General features: G+C 37.9%; 1 pseudogene; it reads right to left on the bottom strand.

Moving 5' to 3' along the window:
* The window catches only part of LOC140941743 (transient receptor potential cation channel subfamily A member 1-like), a 171,050-nt pseudogene that overhangs the window by 122,312 nt on the left and 21,787 nt on the right, over positions 1–26,951 (bottom strand).

The raw sequence follows: 26,951 nt of genomic DNA, 5'->3' as shown, positions 1-26,951 counted from the left end.
GACCAGGAGTAGAGGGTAGGACAGGGAAGCTCTCTCCCCTCTTTCCCATCACATGCCTGTAGTCGACTGATACTACCTTAAGATGGGCGTCATTCCATCTGCATCTTCAGCATCAATGCATGCTCCGTTTGAGAGCAGAAGTTTTGCCATTTCATAGTGACTGTTGATGCAAGCAACATGCAGAGGAGAAAACAAATCTTCCTATAGAATGAATAAGAACGTGTAACATTTATCCAAGGGGGCTTCCATAATAACTTAAAAATATATAAATACTGTCACGAGAGGGACAAAGGGGGTACAAGGGATCCAGAGAAAGAAGAATGCAAAGGCCTAAGATTAGGCGAGGACGCGGAAAACAGGACCAGTGTAGTATGCAAGGAAAATCATTCAACAAGTGGTGTCAGGCGCGTAGCAAAAAACATGGCCAAACGTTCGAAAACATTAAGCGTCCGGCCTAAGGCGTACGAATTTGTTTTATTGATTCAGTTACATTCTCTGCTTACGTTTTCATGCAAGCGAAGGTAGTCATATATGACAGGGAAGTGCTATAATACGCGGAAAAGGTCAGTAGCATATTCAGATAGCGAACTTCATACAATGAGAAAGCCTACCTGTAAAACGCATGTATCCGCACCATATTTAATGCAAACCTCGGCACACTGACAAGAAAAGTTATTTTGCAAAGTATGAATTTCAGTAACGCACACACTTCTATGTCGGCGGCTAAATGTGTATTTTTGTACCCTATATCGTATCCGTAGGTAAGGGATAGGTTCAAACCTCTCTTGTAACGTGACACTGTCAGATTTTATGTCATTATGTGATCTAGGCAAGGATCAGAAGCCTGACGATAAATTCTTAAACGTACAGATTAAAATTAATAAATCCTACCAACGATTATGTAGCCGGGAAGATGTCCCGTTCATATGGAAAAAACCTTTCCCGGGTAGAAGGGTCACCCACTCAGCCGAGTCAACTTAAAGGGACACAGTCAGCTATGAGACCGCGCTGACCTGGACACTACTTTTGCCAGTTTGGAAAGCCTTTACCTCAACCCGAAATCATATGTACGCGTCGGATACATCTAGAAATCCGCTTCGATCTTGCCTAGTGTTTCATTCGATCCTCGATCTTTAACAAAAACCTCTTCTTGAGCATGCAGACTCCGTGTCATTTCTCACCTCTGCTGATGGTCGAATTCAGAAGTATTCGTCGATGTTTGGCTTTCCCTGGACAAATCCATCGGTAAATTCTCAGTATAAATGGTATATAAAAAAAGAGTGCTCTGATACATTTTTTTTTATTGACAACAAATTAACAACATTAATACACAGCACAAAGTAAAAGAATAAATAAATAAGCAAGTCAGTAAGTAACAAAACAAATTACAATAAGAATAAAAACTATTGAAGGATAAAAAACCAGTCAGTTGCCACACATATTTAATATTGTTTGCCAAATTTTCAATGCGATATTGTTCAAAACGCTTAAGTAAAAATTCATCTAAATTAGGTTTCGTTACAGTGTTCTTGCAAGTATACAAGTATTTCTTTTGCAGTAAAACCAATAGACGACGATTGCTTTGAGTTGAATTTGGCATTTGCATTGGAAGGTAGTCATCGAACGTGTTAAATAAAATTTGCTTGTTTGAAAGTTGTACGTTCTCTTTGTGATACTCATTAAACTATATTAAGGCAGAAAGGACATTTGTCATCACAGGGTAATTTATATTTCAGTAGTTCTTTCTTTGTCGTAATTATTCTGTGCACAACCTTAAAAGTAAATTGTCTACGCTTATTATCTTTCGAGGACTTGTATATATTCACAAAACAATCACCCCAATCAGGAAGTTCTGAAAAGATTTTTTTCCCAGCCCTTACTGCGGAGGGTTCTGAAACAAGTTTCTCGATGAACAGACTGTAATAATTTTTACAGGGGAATTTGTTTAAGACTATAGTTCTATCTTCCATCTGACAGTACTCTGTAGTTGCTTTGAGCAGATCAGGAACCGTGGAACCAAATGCCTTTCGTTTCAAATCCTGAGGAATGGCAGCAATTAATTGAAAATAGTGCAAATAGTTAGTTTTAATATCAAATTTATTTTTAAATTCTTCGAAGGTTAGAAATTTACCATTTGACTTCATTAAATCACTAAAGAAAGTAACACCCTGATAACCATCGTTTCCAGAAGACACTATTCCTTTCTATCGTAATTCTTCTATCATTCCAAAGAACGAGGTCATTGTTTTTATCGTGTTCTGAGAATTTCGTTAGTTCTTGGAAATAATGTAATAACTCACGATAGAATAAAGGTAGATTGTTGTCCAGAATAGCAGTATTGTAGCTACACTGAAGAAGAAAGGGCAGGCCTCCATATTCGTCGTAATAGAAATTCAGTATTGCCTTCCAATTATCGTCAGAGTTGCTAATCAGGCTAGCTATCCAGGCTAGTCGCAAAGATTTTACCATAAATTCAAAATTTATAAAATTAAGGCCACCATTGTCAAGTGGCTGGCATGCAACATTTCGTTTAATTTTATCTTTCTTACTTTTCTACAAAAACGAGAACAGGAGACTTTTAGCCGGGCGTGTTACTGTATCAGGGACAGTCATAAGTAAAGCAGTGTAGATTAACTGAGAGGCACCAAGCGTTTTGGCTAGAACGGATTTGCCAAAAAGCTTAAGGTCACGCGTTTTCCAGAGGTTCAGTTTAGTTTTCATTTTACCAATCTTGCTGAAGAAGCTGGCATCGTTGTTCTTGTCTGCGTTATACGACAAGTGCGTCCCGAGTATTTTAATGGGGTCTTTTATGCTGTGAAATTCCAATATTTTGTTGTTTTTTTTATGCATTTTAGGAGCCAATCCACATTGCTTTGGTTTTTTTCTTATTTAGACGTAAGCCAGATATGCTGTCTAAACTTCGATGATCTGTAACGAGAGTTTAAGAGAATTGATGTCTTTAGATATGAGAGTAGTGTCATCGGCAAATTGTAAGATTTTAGCCCCTTGAAGGTTGGGAAGACTTATTCCTTTCCAATTTGGCTCTTGTCGTATTTTCAATGCAAGTAACTTAGCGGACAATATAAAGAGGAATGGAATCAGCGGGTACCCTTGATGAACTCCTCTTGAGACAGTGAAGTAGCCTGTCATGTAACCAGCGTTCATTACTGCTGCCTCGGAATTACTGTAAAGAATTGAGAACCATCTTGTTCCACTCTATGGAATCGAATGCTTTTTCAAAGTCTATAAAAAGAAAAATTCCTGAGATCTTCTTCACATCCGTGTATTCCATAAGATCATTCAAAAGTCTTAAATTTTGACCAATAAATCCTGTTTGGTCCGAATGGATTAGTTTGGGAAGGAAAGGTTCCATACGTTTTGCAATACACTTTGCCAGGATTTTGTAATCAACATTAAGCAACGTTATTGGGCGCTATCCAGTAAGCTCTGAAAGGTCGCTGTCATTTTTTGGGATTAAAGAAATTACTCCTCTTCTCTGGGATACTGAGAGACCGCCTTTCTGAAAAGCTTCATTATACCAATCAAGTAGATTCTGTTTTAAAAGGTCAAAGAAAGTTTCGCGGAACTCTTTGGTGAAACCGTCTTCACCAGGAGTTATAGTTTTCTCAAAAGAATGTAACACATTTTTAATTTCTTGTACAGTTAAGTCATGTTCAAACGTCGCTTGTTCCTCGTTAGACAGACGTGGAATTTCCAAGTTTTGAATAAAGTCATTGAGGCCTAATTCCTGTTCAGACAGCGGGACATCAGTAAGCTTGGATTTGTATGTTTCGCTCAAAAACACCTCTATTTGTTTATTTATCTTTTTCATATCCGAAGTGATTTTACCATTATCTAACTTAATTTGAATCAAGGTTTTCGCTACATAGTTTTTCTTTTCTAGATTAAAAAAAATACTTTACTGGTTTTTCGCCTTGTTCTATCTACTTAACGTTGGATCTAAAAATTTTCTCTTTACCTTTTCATTCGTACAAAGAATTCAATTCGTTTTTCTCTGCCTCATATTGATCTAGGATATGAGGTTTTAAATCGGTTTCATTGCAAATTTTATAGTCCAGTTCATCTAAATTGTGTTGGAGGACAATCTCACGTTTTTTAACCTCCGCTTTTATTTTCTTAGAATAGTTCATGGTCTTGGCTCGAAGTTCCATCTTTATCAATTCCCAAAGAAGTTTCTTGCTTTCTACATCTTTGTATTTTTCTAGTGTCCAAGGGTAAATAAGACTTATTAAATCTATATAGTCTTCATCTTCCAATAAAGTATTATTGAATTTCCAGGTCCTAGGCCCTCTTTTAAGCTCACTTTGTAACTCCATACCTAAAAGAATTGCTTTGTGGTCTGGTGCTATGGAAGACTGCACCTCGGTTCTTTTAACATTATATGAGATAGGGCAAGATATGAGGAAAAAGTCAAATTCAACTTTGAATTTTTAGTTTCGTACGTAAATGATTTGGTGTCTACATGGAATTGCCTATAACTATCCAGTAAATCCAGTTCTTCCATCAGGTCAATAATGGAGTTTCTATATGTGGTTTCTTTCGACGGCAATCCTCCCCATTTATCAATTTTGTTTAGGGTGGCGTTAGTCACCTGAAATGATTAATTTTGTGGTGTCAGTTTCGGAGACAAGTTTTTCACCTAAGATTCTGATAAATCGTTCCTCTTCGCGGTAATCATTTGGTGCATATACATTAATCACATAAAAGATTGTATGCTCTACTTGGAGTTTAGTGACTAAGTACCTCCCGTAGGGATCTATTTACACTGGATACTTGAAACTTCGATACTGGATTGATCAGCATTGTGACTCCCTTCGAATGATCCGTGCCATGGGAGAAAAAACTTTTCCTCCCCATTCTGCTGTCCAAATCTTTTCGCCTTCAGGCTTTGAAAAACATTGCTGCAAATTTTAAAATTGTGGCTTTTTGTTTTTTTAAGTGGGAAAAAATCGCTCCTCTTTTGTGTGTATTGCGTAATCCCCTAACGTCCAAAGAAAGGATTTTTAATTTATGCGACATATTATTCCACGGAGGTGACAAGAAATTCATAAATATGCTGTGGCTTTGGTGGTTATAAACAGGCAAAGATAATGAACTTAAATTAACCGCGTTAAATACATTCGAAGATAAAGTGAACGAGAGAAAAGAAACACAACTAAAGAGACTTTGGGACAGAAAAAAAAGCAACAAAACGCACTCATGCAACAAAAAACAAAATACGACTAAAAACTTACTTCTTCTGGGATCAACCATTCAAACTAATTTGCGAGAGGTTTAAAGGTCTATAAAGAAAAAATTGCTGAACTGCAGTATATGGAATGACAATATTATGACTTTGTATGAAATTATGAAAAGGCTATAAAGAAATAGAAATGAACTTTAATCAGTATAACGAATTGAGATCTTCTAATGAGTTTATTTTGGAGGTTCTAGATGAGGGGCTAGGTTTGATGAAAATGTTACCATCGACTGTCCATATTTTCCGTTCCTGATGGAAGCGCTTTTGGTCGCGGACCTTTTAAAATCAACCAGCCATGCGAGCGGTTAAATTCTCATTGATATAAATTTTTTCAGTGCAAAATACGGAGCTTACATTTGCATTGCGTAGTTTCCATCTGCTTCGGTACATTTCGTCTTTACTAAAATAATTAGAAAAACGGACAATTTTGGGTTTTGGCGCCATATTACCTTTTTTGAATCGGTGTACAATGTCGATGTCTTTGACTCTCAAGTCTACATTTAGGCATTCCTATAGTTTAATGATGGTATCCTCCAAGTCCTAGTCTAGTCGTCCTCAGGGATTCCACAAATTTCATGATTAAATTTTCTGGTGTACTGCTCAAGATCATTAAGTTTTGTTTCGAGAAGCATAATTTGCTCATCTTCTTTTTGCAGATTGGAAGCCATTTCTTCTTTTAGTTTTGAGCATGAGGTTTCCGTTTGCTTTGAAGCTTTGACGGCATTACTTCCTAATTCTTTTTTCATGTCCGTGTTCTTCTTCTCCAAGCCTTTAACCTTCGCTTGCAGGTCGGAATTGCTCTTTGTTAGTTCGTCTATCTTGGCCTGAGAAAATTCGAGTGATTTTTTCAGTTCATTATAATTATTTTGAAGATCTTTTATGTCCTTACGCGTTCCACACGCCAAGAAGGGAAGGATTAGTGTCGTCTTGCTTGTCCGCAGAGCACCCCATTGCAGCCACGTCAGCATCTGCAGGATTCTGTTTTGCTTCATGCCTCGGTGAATTCTCGCTACTTGAAGAACTGCTTAGCCCATTTCTTCATCTAGTTCTTCCCATTGCTGCTAAGTTTCTTTTCAAATGGTACTTTAAAGAAAAAAAGAAGCGTCTCGCTCCACGGAGCTCACTCTGACATGACCGACCTCACTCGTCGCTCGGCCCAGTCTCTCTGACATGGCATAGGGTCTATAATCACGATTTCGGCTTGTAACAAGTTCAACTCTAAAAGGTTTGTTTCGATTATTCTGGATGCGCTCCTCACTTTCTGTTTCACGCGCGTGTCTTGTGATATGCAAATCAGCTAAGAAATGGTATCTAATGCGCATGTGCATCAGCTGACTGAAAAAAAAGTGGTCCCCCTTACCCAAGCCAATAGCACTCGAGCACGCCCTTAGTCTGCTTCACAGCCGTAAAGCCCTTGTTCTTTGTGTCGTCACGTAACACTCCTGCCCACAAACGACAGCTGAGAATCGAACCACATACCTTTCGCCATTTTATCCAATCAGATTTCAGCTGGAAGGTGTTCTCGGCACTGTTATGGTACTGTTATGGTACGGTAACCCTAACCCTTTGCTTTTGTCGGTACCACATGTATGAATGACAGAACGTTTTAAGAGGCAGTCTCCCTAAAAGCGTTCCACTCGATTTCGGACTCGACGAAACTTTTGCCTTATATTTTTGCCATAAATACTACTACCTCTCTGTAATCAGCACAAACTGGTCGTCTTCATTTCACTAATTCAATTAAGAAAGCAAAATGCACGAATAAATGACTCAAATCATCGGAAAATTCTCCAATGTGGCACCTAAGTCAGACCTAAAAACACGTTTTAGTTAAATATTAATAGCTATTTTGTCAAGTTATGCAATAAAGCTTGCGGCACATCGCGATTCAGAATTGAATGTTTCAACTCAAATTTAGTCAAATGTTCAATTTGCGTTGGGCGACAGTATCGGCTGCTGTCACAGCGAAGTCCTCAGTTATTCAAATACTTTCCAGTTTTAAGTAAGATATGCTATATTTCCCACCAAAACTATATTAAAATTCCCCTTTTCCCCTTTGCCAATGATATATATTGTTCAAAAATTAATTCAGCAAGTAAAAGATACCTTCCAAGCTTCATTTAATTTCCCACTGCCCCGAACATCCTTTTAAAGTCTGTTATGTGAAGACGGAAAATATCGTTTCAGAACCAAACCTCTTCTAGTTTCAAATGTGGTCCAGTATGAAAAAGCTGCATTGACCAGAAGTTACTCCGATCCATCACATTTTAAGAATATGTTAAAGTGCAACCCTGGAAAAACTGAAATATTACATTTCACGTCGCGTTTCAGCAAGCAACCTACAGTTTACGAAACATTATCATTAGCTAACACCTCAGTAGAAGTGAAAACAAAAGCCAAGAATTTGGGTGTCATCATGGATAAAACCTTGTCTTTCACAGAACATATCAACGAAATGTGCAAGAAAGCCAGTTATGCCATAAGATCAATTGGTCGTATTCGAAAGTACCTTCCTTCTGATGGATTGAAAATGTTGGTGAATTCCCTTGTGATTTCCAGACTCGACTATTGCAATAGTCTCTTATATGACATCCCAAAATACCAGAGAGATAAGTTACAAAGAATTCAGAATACCGCAGCTCGAATGATAACAGGAGCCCGCAGTTCTGACCACATAACACCTATATTAAAGAGCCTGCACTGGCTGCCTGAGGAAGCAAGGATTCATTTTAAGATTCTTCTTATCACATATAAGATCTTAAATGGACAATCTGCTGGATATCTGGAACCTCTGATTAAGGATTATCATCCATCAAGAGCTCTACGATCGTCATCCTGTTCGCTATTATGCACCCCAGACATAAAATCCAAAACATATGGAGGACGCGCGTTTTCCACTGCAGCACCTCAGTTATGGAACACTACCCAAGAATATATCAAAAAGGCGGACAGTGTCAAAACATTTAAAACAAAACTTTAAACATTTCTATTCAGGAAATGTTTCAATTGATTCTCAAGCTTAGCATTTTAGGTTTTTTTTAAAAAGTTCTACAATACTTGATTATTGATTTTCATGCCTTACATTTTAGGATTTTAAGTTTTACAAGTTGGTTTTAAGTTTTCACAAACATGATAACATTTTAGGATTTTTTTTTAAAGTTTTACAATACTTGATGTATAATGTTACAATTGATTTTCATGCTTAACGTCTTAGGAGTTTTAAAGTTTTACAATTAGGATTTTTAAAGTTTTACAATACTTGATGTATAATGTCACAATAGGCTAGAAATGTAATGATCTTCAATCGGCTTTCATAATGTAAAGCGCATTGAGGATAGAAATGCGCTTAATAAGAATCGATATTATTATTGTTATTATTATTATTTTAAAATCGAACGTTAGAGGAAAAGTAATTTTCCCACTGCTTGATTAAATATGCGTGAACAGGTCCGAAAATGTTTGACAAGTACTTCACACCATGTAAGGGTGGGTATCCGGATTCTATGGGAAATTCTTGCTTGTATAATCCAAAATCCCAGAACATTTTGCTCGTAGAATCCGGAATCCAGGGCTTTGGAATCCAGAACAGAGCTTAAGTACTCCGAAATCCCACTAAGGAATGGAATCCAGAATCCAAGTTCCAGTGAAAAAGACTGGAATGCACCAGGAATCCACAATCCACCGAATGGGATTCAGAATCCAAGACTGTCTTGTTTTCCTTAACATGGGGCGATATTACTGGACTGCGAACGACAAGTTGCTATTTTCCTTTATTTACCTTCCTCTGATCAGGAGCCCACATTTTCGAAAAAATTTGAAGACCTTTATTAAAGAATTTTCAGTTAGAAGGTTTCTTACTTTTGCTGACTGTTTCTTCCAATCGGGAGACGTCAGCTTTAGGTTTCATGCTCCTAGGGAAAGTCCGGAGTCCAACGCTACATTTGTATCACAGCCACTTGATAAAGAAGTTGGCACACTCAAATAATAAAATTTCAACATTAATTTCGAATCGTGCAACTTCAGTGAAAGTAAGAAAATGAAGTGTGGAAGTTCAGGCGGTTTCTCCCAACTGATAAAAAGTACACGAAAGTCAGGACACCATTACTTCTCACAATGAAACCTGTCATCCATCGAAGTCTGAAATGAGTGAAACAGAGCCAATACTCTCAACAGACGGTAATCATTGACCTTACCAAAAATTAAGTGGAACAGATGGTGATTTGCTTCCGCAGGAGGACACCCATACAAAAGTGACGAGTGTGCTCGTCGTTTCCAGATTTTGGTCTCACTTAGGTTGTTTGAGACGAAAAGTGACTAAATATGCTCATTCAGGTATCGCTTAGGGCTGTACATAGAGAAATCTGCAAAAAAAAAGGCCGTGACGCTGACCTCACAGAATTCTCCACACCCACATTGGCCTCCCTCAGGGGTTTAATTTTCCGACGAGCATCCCCTTCACTTTTATATGGGAGTCGTCCCGGTGATTACCCACAACATCTGCATATAAACTAGGACGATTTTGGCAGCCACCTCGTTCTTCGCGTAGAGGACCAAGAAAGGGATCACCTACGTATAAAATCGTAAAATCATTTCTAATATCTTTATCACTAGTTCCTTTATTCAGGGTTGTCAAACAGCTAGAGGTTTCTTTCGGTTCTATTTTACTTCTATTTTCCTTTAAAAGTAGCGGGGGCCCATGTTCATAGTAGCCGAGGGAAATCCCCAACCCCCGCCTCTTAATGACAGCCCTAAAATATTTGTGATAAGATAACGACAAAGGATCGTGGGGTATTGTCGTAATCGTCAGTCAGACAATGATAAACTCAGTAGTCCACTACTGAAAAGTGAAAATCCAAACATAACGAAGTGATGGAGAAAAGTTAGGGGCACACAACGTTAATTTTCGGAAAATATCTGTTCGGAGGACGATTTGAGATCTAGAATTTTCGGAACATATGTCGTAAAGTTTCTTGCTTGCCTGCCTCTCCTAGGATTTTCGAACATCTAAAAAATGGTATAATTGCCCATTTTTAACGGATTTTTACCCTAAAAAGGTCACCTAGAATTTTCGGGAGCCTTTTTTTTGGCTGAAATTTTCGAAAAGGTAAGTTTTGATCCCTATAATTTTCGGATCACTAGACTTTCAGCTAGGAAATCCGAACAGATGAAAAATTTTTAGGGGATAAAAATATGCCTATATCTACCGTTTAAATACTAAAATACGTTTAACAAAACTATGTTCATGTGGTTTTGAACTATATTCTCGTTGTGTGCCGTTGAAAAGTAGGAAGTGGCTTTAAGTAATATCCTGATATTAATCACTGTTACTTTGCGTGCATTACGGCTTAAAGGTACACAGTCAGCTAATGCACTTGAGCATTTGATATCATTTATGAGCTGACGCATTTGAATATCACAAGATACACGCGTGAAACAGAAAGTGATTAGCGTATCCTTTGCAATATCTAAACCTTGTGGAGTCGAAATAAAATTGCAAGTCAAAATCGTGATTACCAACCATCAGTCATATTACTGAGAGCACTCCAATGTTTGGTACCATGGAGAATTCACCGACGGAATTTTCTATTGGAAGCCCAACCTCTGAATTCGAACAATCAGTAGAGGTGAGAACTGACGCAAAGTCTGAATCGGGCGTTGTCGAAGGTTTCCCCAGTAGGCCTAACCTCCCACGCAGACGTTCTAAGGGCTTCGTCACGCGTTCCTGCCCCACGAACGTCTGCTGACTTGAGCGGAAAAAAAACGTAGACCAATCACAGCAGACTTTCAGATCTGGGAAGTGCTCTTTGGACCCTGAGAAATTTCGCGCTTGACTGTATAGCTCCAGAAAAGATCAGAAAGGTGTCATGAAAGGTGAAGACCTTACAGTTTTAGAAAAAACTACTCAGTTAACTCACAAGCGTTCTTACTAGTGGCTATCCCCACAATCTCATTGAAAAAAATTACCTCAGAGGTTAAATTTGCTGAACGAAAGTCGGCGTTACTACAAAACAATAACGTGTGAAAAAAAATTCTGCCGTTTGTTCAGTCTTACAAGGTAACCCCGCCATTCCATCACCCAAAGAACAACTTTATTAGCAAACGACATCTAATCCAGCCTTTACAGATATACAACAACCCATCGCTTATCTCCTAGATTCTCGTCTGGAACAAAAATCTTAGGTCACGTATCACACTCTACCGAGCTTGCACGTATGTGTTTGGCTTGTCAACACTTGAACTTCAACAGCGCAGATTGGATCTCCGATAATCTGCGTGTGATCTCCGGCTGATATTTGCGAACAATGGGAAAGGAATTTGTCTTTCAGTTCAGGAGACGTTCGTGGGGCAGGAACGCGTGACGAACTCCTAAGAACGTCTGCGTGGGAGGCTAAAAACTTTAGGCATTTATTTAGATGAGCATTTAAACTGGAAAACTCAGATAGCACAAGTACAAGGCAAACTGACTAAAAACCTTGGGATCCTCTACCGACTACGGAATTACCTGAATTTAAAGATGATAAGGCAACTTTATTATGCACTTATTAACCCCTATCTTAATTTCGGAGCAATGTGTTGAGGCAACACTTATCAGACTAATTTAAATAAGATTCGTACTAAGCAAAATAAATGTATTCGCGTATCTTTTCTTTTGCAAACAAACAAGAGCCCTCTCTCCCATACTACCAAATCCTTGAAATTGGCATTTAAATTATACAGTAATCAATCAACTGTTCCAGCAGTCTTACATAACTTCTTAACACCTACAACCAACTGTCCACTCTTATAACACCAGAAATTCCGCTAAGTTTAATTTCTACCGACCAAAAGTTATAACTAACATAGGTAAATTTAATTTCAAGTACTCTGCTTATGTCATGTGGGAAACTGGCGAAACTGTCCCCTTGTCACTGACAAGCCAAAAAGTTTAACAAGATTAAGAAACTTTATAAAGCCCACTTGATCTCTTGCCAATCAAATAACATTGGTCCTGTTTAATAATCAAATGTATAACTAACTTTCTAATGTTAACAACAGTGTTAAAAATAATTATTATATTCACACGAAGCACATTTTTCTTTCTTTTCATTGGCCGAGAGCCCACCACGTGACCGGCAAATAACTAACTACAAATAATGGTCTGCTTATGCTCAATGCCGTCCAACAGTGTTTGGCTGCAAATAATATTCTGCTCATGCGTAAAGGAAACCGTGCTTTTCTCCTTCTTGCGATCGCTCTTGCGTGAAAATGGCAGATCGCTTCGCTTCCCAAGGATATTCATTAAAAAAACAAACTCGGTGATCGAATAATAAAACAATTATTGAACTCGGTTATCGCAAAATATCGTGATTTGTCAGTGTCCCGCAGAGCCAAAGACAAATCAAGATATTTTGCTCAACATCGTCCAATAATTGTTAATTGTCTGCTTTTATTAATTTTGTCTTTGCTGTCGCTGCTGTGATGTTATTGTTGTTTTCTTTTCTTTCTTTTTTTGCTAGTTTGTTTTGTCGTGATTTCTCTTTTGGTTCAGTATATCTATAACGTACCTTTATATACATGTAATTTTGTCCTGTACATTAGTCCTAGGCTCTACAAACATTCTCTACTATATGTAAAGCTTAGTGTCATTTCTTCGTTTTAATTAAAGTAGGTGTTGTCAACTAGAAGGCTTTCGCTACTTTGACCACTACACACATCATTTTATTTTGTTATCATCTATTGTAACTATATGTTCTTTCTATGTTATCCTCTGTAAATAGTGTGAAATAAATGAACCTGAACCTGAATCTGGTGACCCTACCATCACAAATAGCTTATAGCCACGCCAACTTGTTGTTTCTTATATAAACGATTCGTCACGTTTTCCAGGAAAATGTACAAAACGTTGGCTCGCCTAGGGTAGCTGGGATAGGCGGATGACCCTTCTACACGGGACAGCTTTAGTCCACATAAACGGGGCCTAAACTTGGGTCCATCCGGATACAAAACTATTCTAGTTGAAAATAAAATAGCACTGATGAGTGTGTCTTCTGTAACCTTTCCTAAATTTTTTTTTGGGGGAAATTAGTAGCAGTAAGAGTGCCTTCAGTTAATTTTTGTAATTAAACGACAAATTTATCCCTAGATTTGACTATATTCCGAAAACCTTTCTTTCTACCGGCACGTCTCACAATTGCAATGTCATCTTCAACATATAATTCCTGACAAAACTAACGGCAAGACTTATATATCAGTACTAAAATGAAGCTGTTCACGTTTGGCAAAATCAAAAGTGTCTTTCCTTCAGCATGAATCCTCTGACAGACCAAACAAGTTGTTATTTCTTTCTCAAACAATAACAAACTTTATTTACATTTCCCTTTAGAATAAATATAGCTACGTAAGGTATTTTTAGTCTAACGGTCAGTTACATGCGAAGAAGCAATATCATATTAGTAAAACTAAAAATACGTTTCAGGTAAGAAAATGCCTAGCATCTAACTAAACCGTTAGGTTTCCGAGTTAGATACTAGTTTTGTATTGTTACAATTTAATATGTAGACATCAAGAGCAAAACATAAGTGCTGATGTCTACATAGGCAAAAATCTTTTGCCAGTAATGGCGGAACTATTAAAGACCTATCAGGCCGCCATGATTAACGCCATGTGTCTCCCGCAAGGAGTGCTGTTCAAAAAGTGGAGGTTATTTCACCTGCCGCTTGGCGTTTCTCCATATATCATATCCATACATTTCCAGTGGTCTGGAAGTGTACAAAAGTCACTGCATTATTTAAAGATGGAGATAAGTCATTAATAATAGTAATAATAATAATAATAATAATAATAATAATAATAATAATAATAATAATAATAATACTTATAGAGGGAGCCTAACTCGCCAAGGCGGTTTTCAGTGGGGCCCTCATAAAGGATAATTATCGACCGATATCAATCGATATCAATCTTACCAACTATAAGCAAGATCATAGAGAGATCAGCACATATTCAGTTAAGTTCCCTTTTGGAAGATAACAGATTATTATCACAATCACAGTTTGGCTTCCGACTAAAGCGTTCAACTTCCACTGCCTTAATCTCCTTTACAGATCAAGACCTAGAAAGTATGGACAAAGGATGCGTGACGAGAACAGCGTTCCTGGACCTTCGCAAGGCGTTTGACACTGTTGATCATCTGCTCCTCATCAGCAAACTCAAGTCACCAGGAGTAGCAGGGAAGACCTTGGAATGGTTCCGCTCATATCTCTCTGGTCGATTTCAACAAACGATATGTGTTAATGCATTGTCTCCCCCAGCAAAAATCGCCTTGGGAGTACCACAGGAGGGCATTTTGGGACCATTGTTATTCTTGGTGTATATTAATGGTATTCAATCTGAACTGCAGCACTCAAAGATGACGATGTTTGCTAATGACATGGCATTTTATTGTCATGAGAACTCGCCAACCAATTTGCAATCGAAGCTTAATGCAGACTTGGCAGCTATTACATCTTGGTTGCATGACAATAAGCTGACACTAAACGTTACTAAATCGAAGTTTATGGTCATTGGAGGACGTAACAAACTAAGTCAATTTAATGACATAGCTCTTGTAGCCAACAGTGATCAATTGGAGAACGTTACCAAATTCAAGTATCTTGGAGTGATCATAAACCAGCATCTTACTTGGCATGACCACATTGAACAACTACAAAGTAAAATAGCAAAGAGACTAGGTGTCTTAAAACTAATCAAGCATCTTCTCCCAGATAATGCAAGAAGGATCTATGCGTCAACAATGGTCATTCCTATTCTTTAATATCCAAGTATCGTATGGGGTGACAAAAATAACAAAGTTTTAATGGATTCTATCCAAGTTCTTCAGAATAAAGCAGCCAAGTTAGTTCTGGATCGAGCGACGCATTCTACTTCAACTCAAGCACTTCTAGACCTGAACTAGATGAATCTATCAACCAGAAGATTAATGCAACGGTGTCTTTTTATGCATAATTTTATTAATGACAGTGAAAGAAACAGTATGATTACTAGGGGCTCAAACTATCATAGCCATAACACCCGCTCCAAGGAAACTATTAGATCAAACACGAACTGGGGTCTACTCAGATCCTTTAATAGTGCATTGACAGACTGGAATTCCCTTCCAGAAGACATGAGATGTCTACTTTATAATGCTTTTAAAATTTCATTACTTAAACATATTAAATCTTAATAAGTTCGCTAAGTGTGACATGTTTTAGTTCATCTATTTCAATATTTTGTTATTTCTGGTACTGTAGTTTTTTAGTTTTTATGCAGTGCCTTATTGAAAACCACTTTATGTGACATAAGCCATCTGTAAAAAGAACTTTCTTTTTCTTCTTCTTCTTCTTCTTCTTCTTCTCCTTCTTCTTCTTCTTCTTCTTCTTCTTCTTCTTCTTCTTCTTCTTCTTATTATTATTATTATCACCTCTTTGGTACGTCATTACGCTAAATAAGAAGGATAAGTGAATTTATGCGAGAACTATTAAATTTAAAGAAAAACCATGATGGCAAACACGCAATTTTAGACAAAATAAGGCCCGTTTATTGGAAGAAAAGTTGTCTCGGGAATGAGAGTCACCCTCTCAATTTAGAGAGCGTTTGAATGAGAAGAAGTTGATCCCTTTCTCAGAGCCAGCAGCGCTTGCGAATGCTCTAATTTTCTTACGTTGACCGAGTTGACCCGGCTGCGGGATGAGCCGCCGTGTTGAAATGGAGTAAGTTTAGCCCGGTTAGGAATAGGGGACCCTACCATTTTCTTATGTAAACGGTTTGCCACATTTTGAAAGGAAATTTATGAAAAGTTGGCTTACTCGGGGTAGCTCAGATTGGTGAGCGACCCTTCTACCTGGGACGAGCTTTCTCCATATAAAAGGGACCTTTAAGCGCTCTTCTCTTTTTTTTTAGATTGGATGTTTAAAATATGCAACTAAAACTTCTTTTACCATAAATAATAAATTATCTAAATAAGAGTCCATTTAATGGCTTATCAGGCAGAGAATTCATGAAAGTTACAGGCTCACGGGTTCATTATTCTACTAGAATCTTCCATTCATTTCCAAGGTAGTGGAAAAGGCTGCACTTCAACAACTTCAACAACTTCTCGTCCACTGTGAGAAAAATGCCCCTCTTCCTAAATTCCAGTCCGGCTTCCGTAAGTATCACTCGACAGAGACTGCTCTATTAAAGGTTCAAAACGACATCTTAATGAGTATGGATAATAAGGAAGTGACACTTCTCGTACTTTTAGACCTTAGTGCTGCTTTTGATACCATTGAGCATTCCATTCTGAATATTTTGCAACAGGATTTTGGAGTCGTCGGAACTGCTTTAAATTGGTTCGACTCATTTCTGTCTGGTCGCAAACAACGTATACTTGTCGGTGATAAGACTTCTGACGACTTCAATCTGAACTGTGGAGTTCCCCAGGGCAGTTGTATGGGGCCTATTTTATTTGCTCTATACGTGTCCCACCTCTTTAACATTATTTCTCAGCTCCTCCCTTCCGTCCATGGTTATGCTGATGACACCCAGATTTACCTCTCCTTCCGACCTTGTTCTATCCATTCGGCAATTAACGCTGTCTCTGTGATTGAAAAGTGCATCGCTGATGTTCGCTCTTGGTTTATTGGAAATCGTTTAATGATCAATTACGCGAAAACTGACTTTCTAATTATTGGCACCCGTCAACAACTTGAAAAGACGTCTGTTGAATCTATTATCATTGACGACACCGTCATTAAACCTTTATAAAGCGTCCAGAACCTTGGGTCCTGGTTCGGTGCTCATATGTGAATGAATGTTCACATAGGCAGGATTTTTAGCAAGGCTTTTCGCGGACCATTCAACATAAGACAGATCAGAAAGTTCCTTACCGTGCAATCCACAAAGACATTGATCCATGCCTTTGTATCTTAGCACCTTGATTAATGTAACGCACTTCTATTTGGTCTACCTAAATATCAACTTGATCGTTTACAGAAAGTTCAGAATGCTGCTGCTAGAGTGACTTTTCAGATTGCGAAATTTGATTATATCACACCCGCTCTTATCGACTTTCATAGGCTTCCAGTAACGTTTAGAGTTCAGTTCAAATTGCTCCTTTTTGTTTACAAGTCACTACACAACCAAAGTCCATCTTACATTAAAGATCTTTTATCCCTGAAACCAGCTGCTAATTATGCTCTTTGTTCGTCTGCACAATCTCTTCTGTTCGTTCCTAAAGTCAACTGCTCTACACTTGGGGATCGGGCCTTTGCTCATGCTGCACCAGTTTTATGGAACTCGCTGCCATTAACTATAAGAACAAGTAGTAGCCTCGCCATTTTTAAAAAGCAAATTAAAACATTTCTTTCTAACAAAGCTTTTAATTTGTTGGAATAGTTCTAATGTTTAATTTTAATTTAGTTTGGAATTTTCGAATTTCATTTTTTTTTAGATTTTACCATAGCATAACATATTATTGTTATTATTATAGCTTGCAGGGATTTTTAAATTTTTATTTATTATTTATTCATTAATTTTAACTTAATGTAAAGCGCTTTTGAATGTTCTTCTATAGTTTTAGCGCAATACAAATCCATTATCATTAGCATTATAGATCATTAACCGATTAGAGAGATCTATTTAATAGTGTTATTGAAAGTCCTGACAAAGCAGATTATTTGAATTTGAGTACAATTGAACCTAGGTTTAATAATACAAAGCAAACTGGTGTTTCTTTTCAGAAAGCTTCGTCAAAAGGTTTCTCAATATTTCACTGTAATATTCGTAGCTTGCCTAAAATTTAACTCTTCTTAATGATCTATTACTAACGGTAAAGGAATTGCCTAGTATTATAGCAGTCACTGAAGCCAAATTAGTCGAAAACAATCCCTACAATATATCCATACAAGGATATAATTTTGTAAACAAGGTTTCAAAAACAAAACTGGAGGAGCTGGGTTGTACGTAGAAGATAAATTATAATTTACTAGAAGGTCAGACTTAGATGTAATATTAGAGGTCCTTGAAACTTGTTTAATAGAACTACATAGAGCGAAGTTTAAAAACGTCTTTATTGGATGTGTTTACAGGCACTCTTCTAATGACCGGGAAAAGTTTCACGAAGTATTAAGACAGAAACTAGAATATCTAAACATTAAAGGCTACGAGATTTACATTATAGGTGATGTAAATATCAACTTTTTCAACTACAACAATGATGAACAAACTTCTGAATTTCTTCACATGCTTTTAGATCTTGGGTACTTGCCAATTATCACTAAGGCTAATAGAATTACAGACTACAGCGCAGCCCTCATTGATCGCAGTTACATAAACTTCCCCCAAAAGGTGATCAAATCTGGTATTTGTTTAGCCGATATTTCGGATCATTTACCAAGATTTTGAACCATTTCAACCCAACTTCCAGCTTATGCTCAGGCAAGTTATTACAGGGACTATTCACATTTTGACAGAGACCTTTTTGAAGCAGACTTGGCCCAGATTGACTTCTGTAGTCTTGTTAACACTAAGGATGGTAACATCAGTTGTAACAATATAATCCAAGTATTACAAGATATAACCGATAAACATGCCCCAATTCGAAAAGTTTCCAGTTCTAAAAACAAGACAGCTAAAAAAGCCTTGGATACCCAACGGCATACTTACCTCTATAAAAAAAACTACTTACGACGCATTTCCTCCGTACGGAATAAAAAAAAATCAGACGTTAAATATCATAACAATAAACTTAACAAGATCAAAGAACTATACAAGAAAAAATACCTATCAACTCAGTTTTATATAAATAAAGACAACATTAAAATTTCTTGGAAATTGATAGGTTTGATTATAAATATGAAGAAAAAAACCAACCCCAGAATAAATAAACATTTATTTAACAATAAATGCTACACTGATGAATCAAATATATGGGATCAGTTTAATACTTATTTAATCAATGTTGTTGGCCCTAATCTTTCTGATCAGTTGCCCAAACATGACAATCCAAATCCAATGAAGTATATTAAAAGTTCATTTCCAAATAGTTTCATGACTAGATCTATTCATGTCCATGAAGTGCATAATCTAATAAAAAGATTGAAAAATCAAAAGTCAACCATAGGAGTCCCTATAAAATGTGTTAAACTAGCATGTGATTACATATATCAAGCAATAGATCGTTTTCACATGACGTCACGGCGGCCATATTTCCGTGCAAAACAATGCGGCCATGTTTGTGTACAAAACAAATGCTGTGGGTTAGAACTTTTTTCACATGTTAAAACTCTCTTTTATTCCAGGCAATTTGCAAAGCTGCTTACCACGTGACTGAAAACGATCTATATAACTGATTTATCTAACCATTCAATAGCAAGGTATTGTCCCTGACGTTCTCAAGATTTCCAAAGCAACACCTGTAGATAAAGGTGGTGACATTATAGACCCCGCAAATTTCCGACCTATCTCAACCCTTTCTGTTTTCACACAAATTTTTGAAAAACTTACATGGTCATCTTTGAAATCACGGACAACAATGCTTTCTCTTTTAGTGGAAGTGTCGTAATCAAAGTTTCCACGGTTAATTGAAAAAATCGGCAAGTGGTCAGATAAATCATTTACAATCAGTCCATTGACAGATAGACAAGTAACGTTGTTAGTGAAAATATTATCAGTAAGAGAGGTGGTGTTAGATATTACACGGGAGGGCTTTATGATCAAGGGGTAAAGTAGGTGAGAAAACATAAGCTCGACGAATTCTCTTGTGATGGCATGTTGCTCATGCCGTAAAGGATCTAAATTAAAATCGCCTATGACATAACAGATCTTATTCTCTCTAGTAGTAGTGGACAATAATTTTCGCAATGAATCCAAAACTACATTTACATTTTCATCGGGCTGTCGATAAAAAGTGCCAACTATGACATTTTTCCCCCTTATGGATATTGATCTCTGCAAAAATAGCCTCGTAGAAAGTTGGGTGTGAAGTATTTAGCTCTGGTCTAATCTATCCACGTTAGTGTAAACATAAAAAAATAACGCAGAAAAGACACGACTTTATAGTTGTTTTTTCATTCTAAAAGTCCGGGCGGCCATGTGATTTCCTTCCAAATAAAACCTTGAGTTGCATTTTGGTTGCCATATCTGTTGATTGAGTTATTTTACATTGGTATGCCTGTGGTGTGGACGGACGGTCGGTCGGTCGGTGGACGGTCACGTGATTACCAAATTTTCTCGGATGGGTAGATTACCATATTTCCTTATCTATGGGGCTCCGCCCACGCGCGGCGCGAAGTGCCGCGCGTGGAGCTCCGCTATAAAGGACATTTTACGGCAAACGAACTACATCGGCTATGGCTGTTAAATTGTGGCAGACCTTACCTATTGAACTTAAACATGTAAAAGACTTCAATTTTCAGAGTTAATAATCGCATACAACATTTTTTTTACATAGCTATTATACTCTATTATACTGCAGTTTATGTGTGTATGTGTGCTAGGCATTTCCTTACTTGTAATGTGTTTTTAGTTTTACAAATATTATATCGTATGTAACTGACCGTTAGACTAACACTACCTTAAGTAACTATAATTATTTAAAAGCGAAACGTAAATAAGGCTCGTTGTCGTTGTTGTTAAGAGCCATTATCTGAGAAAATCGAGAATCGCACGACACTCGTCAAAAAATCGATTTTTTTTTTATTTTGCCAAAACATCCCTTTTAGTGACCTTATTTAAGGAAAAATAGTTTTGGGTTCAAACGATTCATTTTAAAGGAGAAATTAGGAAAAGTTTGAAAAATCGATTTTATGCTCGTTTTTCGCACAAAACACGGCGGGATGCAATGGCAACTTCGAGAGAAGGGTGAACGCGTAAGAAACATTCCCTGACATTGAAACTTCACCGAATTATTATTTTGTTCTTACTCTTGAAAATCCTAAAAGAAAATTTGATAAACAATGCTTTACATTTTTATAATCGACAAGTGTAAAGAGGTCATATTTGTGACGTTAGACGTGCTAGAAAATGAAGGCCAACTTTGACTATTAAAAAAGGCCTCTGGTATATGCCGCTTGATCATAAAATCAATATAAAATGGAACCTTGGCTTTTGTACTAACTTACTGGAAAGTCTTAGCTCTGGAAATCAAATATCATCCTGACACCAAAGCAAGCGGTGAGAGCAATTGAATTGGGAAATTTATGCAAATTAGACGGCTTGCGGACGGTTGTCAAACTAAAAGAAAGGTTTTACATGAAAGGATTACTCACCATTGCTTGTAACACGTTTTTACGGCAAGGAAAGTTATTTCCAACTTCTGTTGCGTCGGTTTGAGTCACAAAATCCATAATTTTAAGCCAAAAGGTCCAAAAGACAAACGCACGTTTGCTCAGCGACTGCGCCAGAATCCGGCCGTGAATCGAAATGAAGTCACAACACGTCACTGCGGTCCTTTAGAAGCAAGAGTTGCAAGAGTTTTTACTTCAGTCAGGAGGCCAAAAGATTGAAAATTCATCGCAAACTAATGACTTCGATTTTGAAAACCTTTCATCACTTCAATCGTTCGCCGGCTGATAATAAACATCACACAAGATCGTATGACCTTTGGCGTATGACCGGAAATCGGTCACACCCTCAAGTCACGTTAGCATACTGTCACGAATTTTAATACGATTTTTCACGTTTGCTTTCGACAAAAAAATAGACTCATCGAAATAAAATCAGGCCTGCTTTATTTATTTATTTATTTTTTAATTTCTTTTATAGCCTGCAGAACTTGTTCCCCATGCATCGCGCGTGTCTCGCGCCCCAAGTCCGCTTCGCAGTGCTAGCGTGAAAAGCGCAAAAAACTGAAATTGACTCCTGTTCTGCAGTTGATTTCTTTTATAGACACCTTCTAGGCATTGAAAGGCTGTGAAAAAAGTGTATTTTTATTATTATTATTTTTTGAAGTGCTACATCATTTTCCTATAAATTTCAAACGTGACTGCTAAAAGACTGTTTGGAACCCATGGATGGAGAAAAGCTGTGCCGGAGAGAAGGTCAACCTCCCAGCCGAGTCAACAGTGCTTGCGCATGCTGTCTTTGTCTAGCCTTGACCGTGTTGTCCCAACTACAATCGGCGACAAAATTGTTGAGACAAATAGGGTGACTTCGGAGAACAAACGAATCCGCACCCTCCCCTGTCCCCTCCATTCAAAGTTAGGGTGTTTGTTGTTTTCTATAGGTAGCTAGAACAAGGGCACAACATTGTACGGAGGGGATGGGGGAGGAAAGCTATATTTCCTCCTTTTGAAGTTCATAAAACGTAAAAAAGCCTACTTTTGGGCGAAGTGTCTCAACTCATTTTGTCGCCGATTGTAGCTGGGCGAGCCAAAGTGGAGAAATATTAGCCAGGCTGGAAGGGTGAGGCCACCACTACCGGCTCAGTGGAGGGCTGACTTCCGGAAGCCCTCAACTGCGCCCACTACTGGTAGTAAGGCGTCTATCCGAACCAACCTTTTGTTTCTCATGTAAATGGTTTACCAAGTTTTGTAAGGAAATGGAGGAAAAGTTGGCTCGCCCAGGGTAGCTTGGGAGGTGAGTAAACACCAGATAACCCCAATAATAAGCACAAACTTTGATTCTCAGTTAGATGTCTACTATTTTAAGTAAGCTACCTGCATGTGATTGTCGCATCCATGCCCCCTTCCAGATCCCCTTTATTATCGGTAAGCCTCTTATAGGTCAAAGTAATACAGTCGTACCTCCAGTAAGCGACCACCAAAAATGCAAAGACTTAGTGGTCCCTAACGGGAGGTGGTCGTTTAGAAGAATCGGACCACATGGGGTCTATTCCGAGAAGAGGTCCAGGCACATTCTATTAAATGGCGGTGTAACAAATTCCTGGCAAAATATTATCTTTTACCTCTTTTGACAAATACAGCTTTTAAATCATGCTCAATTTAAAGAGGGATTCAGGTGAGTGAGATATAGAATAGTCTAGAATCACAACATAATCTTCACTTTGTTGGCTACATCTACTAAGTTAGGATATGTGTAGTTCCACGATGTCGCTAAAGGTCTTCATATTTTCTAAGGAGCATAGTGCACACAGCAAAAATAGAGAGCAGAGAATGCGTCAACTGGTCGCTTATGGAAAACAATTAACCGTGACGCCCAAAAAGTGGTCGCAGTCACTTACAGAAGGTGGTCGTTTACTGGAAGTTCCAACTGTAAGGCTTTGACTGGGAAAATTTGGTCTTTTGGATTGGCAGTCGCACATGGAGGTTGGACTGTGTAAGCCACCATCACCTCACTGTGAGTGACGAGAGCCAGGAAAGTATAGTATACACTCTCTTAGGATAGACAGAATCGTTGTTTTGAGGTCCCGTTTAGCGAAATGGATCATTCAAGGGAGGTGTTGAAGTCCCATAGTGAAATTTATAAGGTTTATGGGTTTTTAGTGCAAGACGAAACCCAATACTTAGGGCCCTGTTGTTCAAACGTTTAACAACAGGAAATCACTATCAAGCGAATAAGAAGAAGCAGGGTGAAAGCGTTAGTCCCGGGGGCGTTAGTCAACTTTTCGAACATACGGCCCCTCAGTCACTCTCCTCCGCAGACTTACCCTGGGCGACCAGGATAGGGGAATATAATACTCGACCTTCCTTGCATCATCGCGAGAGCCTATAGCCTTCACTTTCTTTTGGCTCTTCCTACAATCCTACCCAACGTTCGTGGGACAGGAAGGTCTGCTTGCGAGGCTTGGGAATCTAGGGAGACTATGGTAGCATGGTGCGAATATCCGGGATGAGCTACTTTGTCCACACCAACCAAGAGGATTGGGTCTGCTAGAAGAAATCATGTGTTGCTTTCTGTGATAAGTAATATTCCAACAGTATAGGATCATAGTTTGAAGCCATTTCACAATCACTAGTTTCCGCGCACCTCTACCGGCGAGTTGTGGACAAAAGCAGCTGATAGCTGTATGCGAACCTTTTTTCCACAAAATGGTTTCTGGGTTTTCGCATTCGACAGTGTCATGTATTGATTTTTTTTAATCTTAGTCGAGGTCTTTTTAATTATGTACTCTCTATCTGACTGACTGTTTCTTTGTGTTTTTTTTTTCTGGTAATAACAGGTTTCATAACTTGGTCGTGGTTGGGGTATAGGCTCCTGATCGTGAGCAAATAGCGAAAAAATCAACAAGCAAAACCAAAAGTAAACTGTAGCGTTGAATCCGTTGGCCACGGAGAATTGGTATTATTCTGCAAGTTCTTTACTACAGCAAGAGAGTATACTCCCTTGACTATGGGACATTTGGGCCGGGGGAACTTAGTATTTTGACCCGGCATAGGGGAGGAGGGGAGGGGGAGGGGGTACTCTGGCCAGATTCCAAGTCACGGGGATGACCGAAGTATGTTTTTTTCTTAGTTTGAAAATATTTTGAACAATTTTTTTTTTTAGCTGTGGCTTTACTTAAGTATTCAAAACATTCGTTCTCTTTTGGTCTTAATTTTCGCTTCCACGGATCACTCACGACACTTGCAATTCGAGGTACCCCTCCTGTTTAGTACTTCGAAGGCAAAAAAGCTGTTTCAAAGCCTAGTAGGTAAATAAAAGAAAAATAAATATGCATGGCTGTTTCTACTGCGATGAGAGGATTTCTTGTCAAAAAATGTGAAAACTGTATTAAAATTGCTGACAACAGCTACGAAAATTTCGTGACAGCATGATGACGTGACTAAAGCGTGTGACCAATTTCCGGTCACACCAAAGGTCATACGATCTTATGCGATGTTTATTATCAGCCGACGAACGATTGAAGTGATGAAAGGTTTTCAAAATCGAAGTCATTAGTTTGCGATGAATTTGTATTCCTTTTGCCTCCTGACTGAAGTAAAAACTCTTGTAACTCTTCCTTCGACGTGTTGTGACTTTATTTCGATTCACGGCCGGATTCGGACGCAGTTGCTGAGCAAACGTACGTTTGTCTTTTGGCTAAAAATTATATATTTTGTGACTCAAAACGACGCAAAAGAAGTTGGAAATAACTTTCCTTGCCGTAAAAAACGTGTTACAAGCAATGGTGAGTAATCCTTTCATGTAAAACCTTTCTTTTAGTTTGACAACCGTCCGCAAGCCGTCTAATTTGCATAAATTTCCCAATTCAATTGCTCTCACCGCTTGCTTTGGTGTCAGGATGATATTTGATTTCCAGAGCTAAGACTTTCCAGTAAGTTAGTACAAAAGCCAAGGTTCCATTTTATATTGATTTTATGATCAAGCGGCATATACCAGAGGCCTTTTTTAATAGTCTAAGTTGGCCTTCATTTTCTAGCACGTCTAACGTCACAAATATGACCTCTTTACACTTGTCGATTATAAAAATGTAAAGCATTGTTTATCAAATTTTCTTTTAGGATTTTCAAGAGTAAGAACAAAATAATAATTCGGTGAAGTTTCAATGTCAGGGAATGTTTCTTACGCGTTCACCCTTCTCTCGAAGTTGCCATTGCATCCTGCCGTGTTTTGTGCGAAAAACGAGCATAAAATCGATTTTTCAAACTTTTCCTAATTTCTCCTTTAAAATGAATCGTTTGAACCCAAAACTATTTTTTCTTAAATAAGGTCACTAAAAGGGATGTTTTGGCAAAATAAAAAAAAATTCGATTTTTTGACGAGTGTCGTGCGATTCTCGATTTTCTCAGATAATGGCTCTTAAGTAAAGATGCATAAATCTATCAGTGAACTATAATTTTCAAACAGTTAAAGCGTAGTATTTCGAAAAGCGCGTGGTTGTCTTTTAATCTTATTTGTGAATTATCTATTAGTTGATGCTATGATCTGCAAAAATAAGTTAATAGTTAGGTACCCCGTCCGTCGGATACGGCGAGCAACGCAGGCGATCATGTTAGAAATGGAGGCAACGTTCTTAAACGGATTTTAGTTGAATGCCTAAGTACCTTCGGAATTACAGTTGGTATTGATATGCGCTAAATTATCTTCTAACAAAATATATCATCATGATCATGTGATAAGAAATTGAACAAGTAGAATACTTAACTTTTTAGCAACGCAAAATCATGGCTCTTGAACAGAGCTGAGATATTGTTTCATCTTTTTGGTATTGAAATACACCCAAAATTTGTATGAATATCATAACTACCATCCCAGAACTTGTTTTATTCTTTTCTTATTCTAGATTTTCAGATTGCTCTAAATTTTGAATTTCGGATTATTTATTTTAAGTATTAGGTGTATTTTCATTGCGGATGTATTATTTGTCACGCGCTTCAAATAATTTTCCAGCGCTGGTATAGTACAGCTTTTTATCAGTGCACCTACCTTAATGTGGCGATATTGAACAGCCAAATGAAGACACGAATTAGCGTCGTGATCCATCTTATTCAAAATGATGGCCAATGAAACACCAACTTTTCTGGCTAAATATCAAAATAAAAGTTCATACAGAGATAAACTTTTTAAATCATTGATAAAATAAGCATGCGCAACAAGACTAAACAACTAAATTTCGCGTAAAGTCCAGCCAACCCCTTAAAGCTAGTTTAGTCCAACCCAGCGGCTTGCTGACCTGTTGATAATAAGATTTCTAACACGTCACCGTGTCCTTCTTTAGCAGCTAAATGTACTGCTGTGTATCCATCATTGTCACTCATCCTCGGATCTACGCCATGATTCAACTTAAACA

This window comes from Porites lutea, chromosome 6 (assembly GCF_958299795.1).
Source record: "Porites lutea chromosome 6, jaPorLute2.1, whole genome shotgun sequence".
Classification (NCBI taxonomy): Eukaryota; Metazoa; Cnidaria; class Anthozoa; order Scleractinia; family Poritidae; genus Porites; species Porites lutea.
This window is presented reverse-complemented; position numbering and strand designations above follow the sequence as displayed.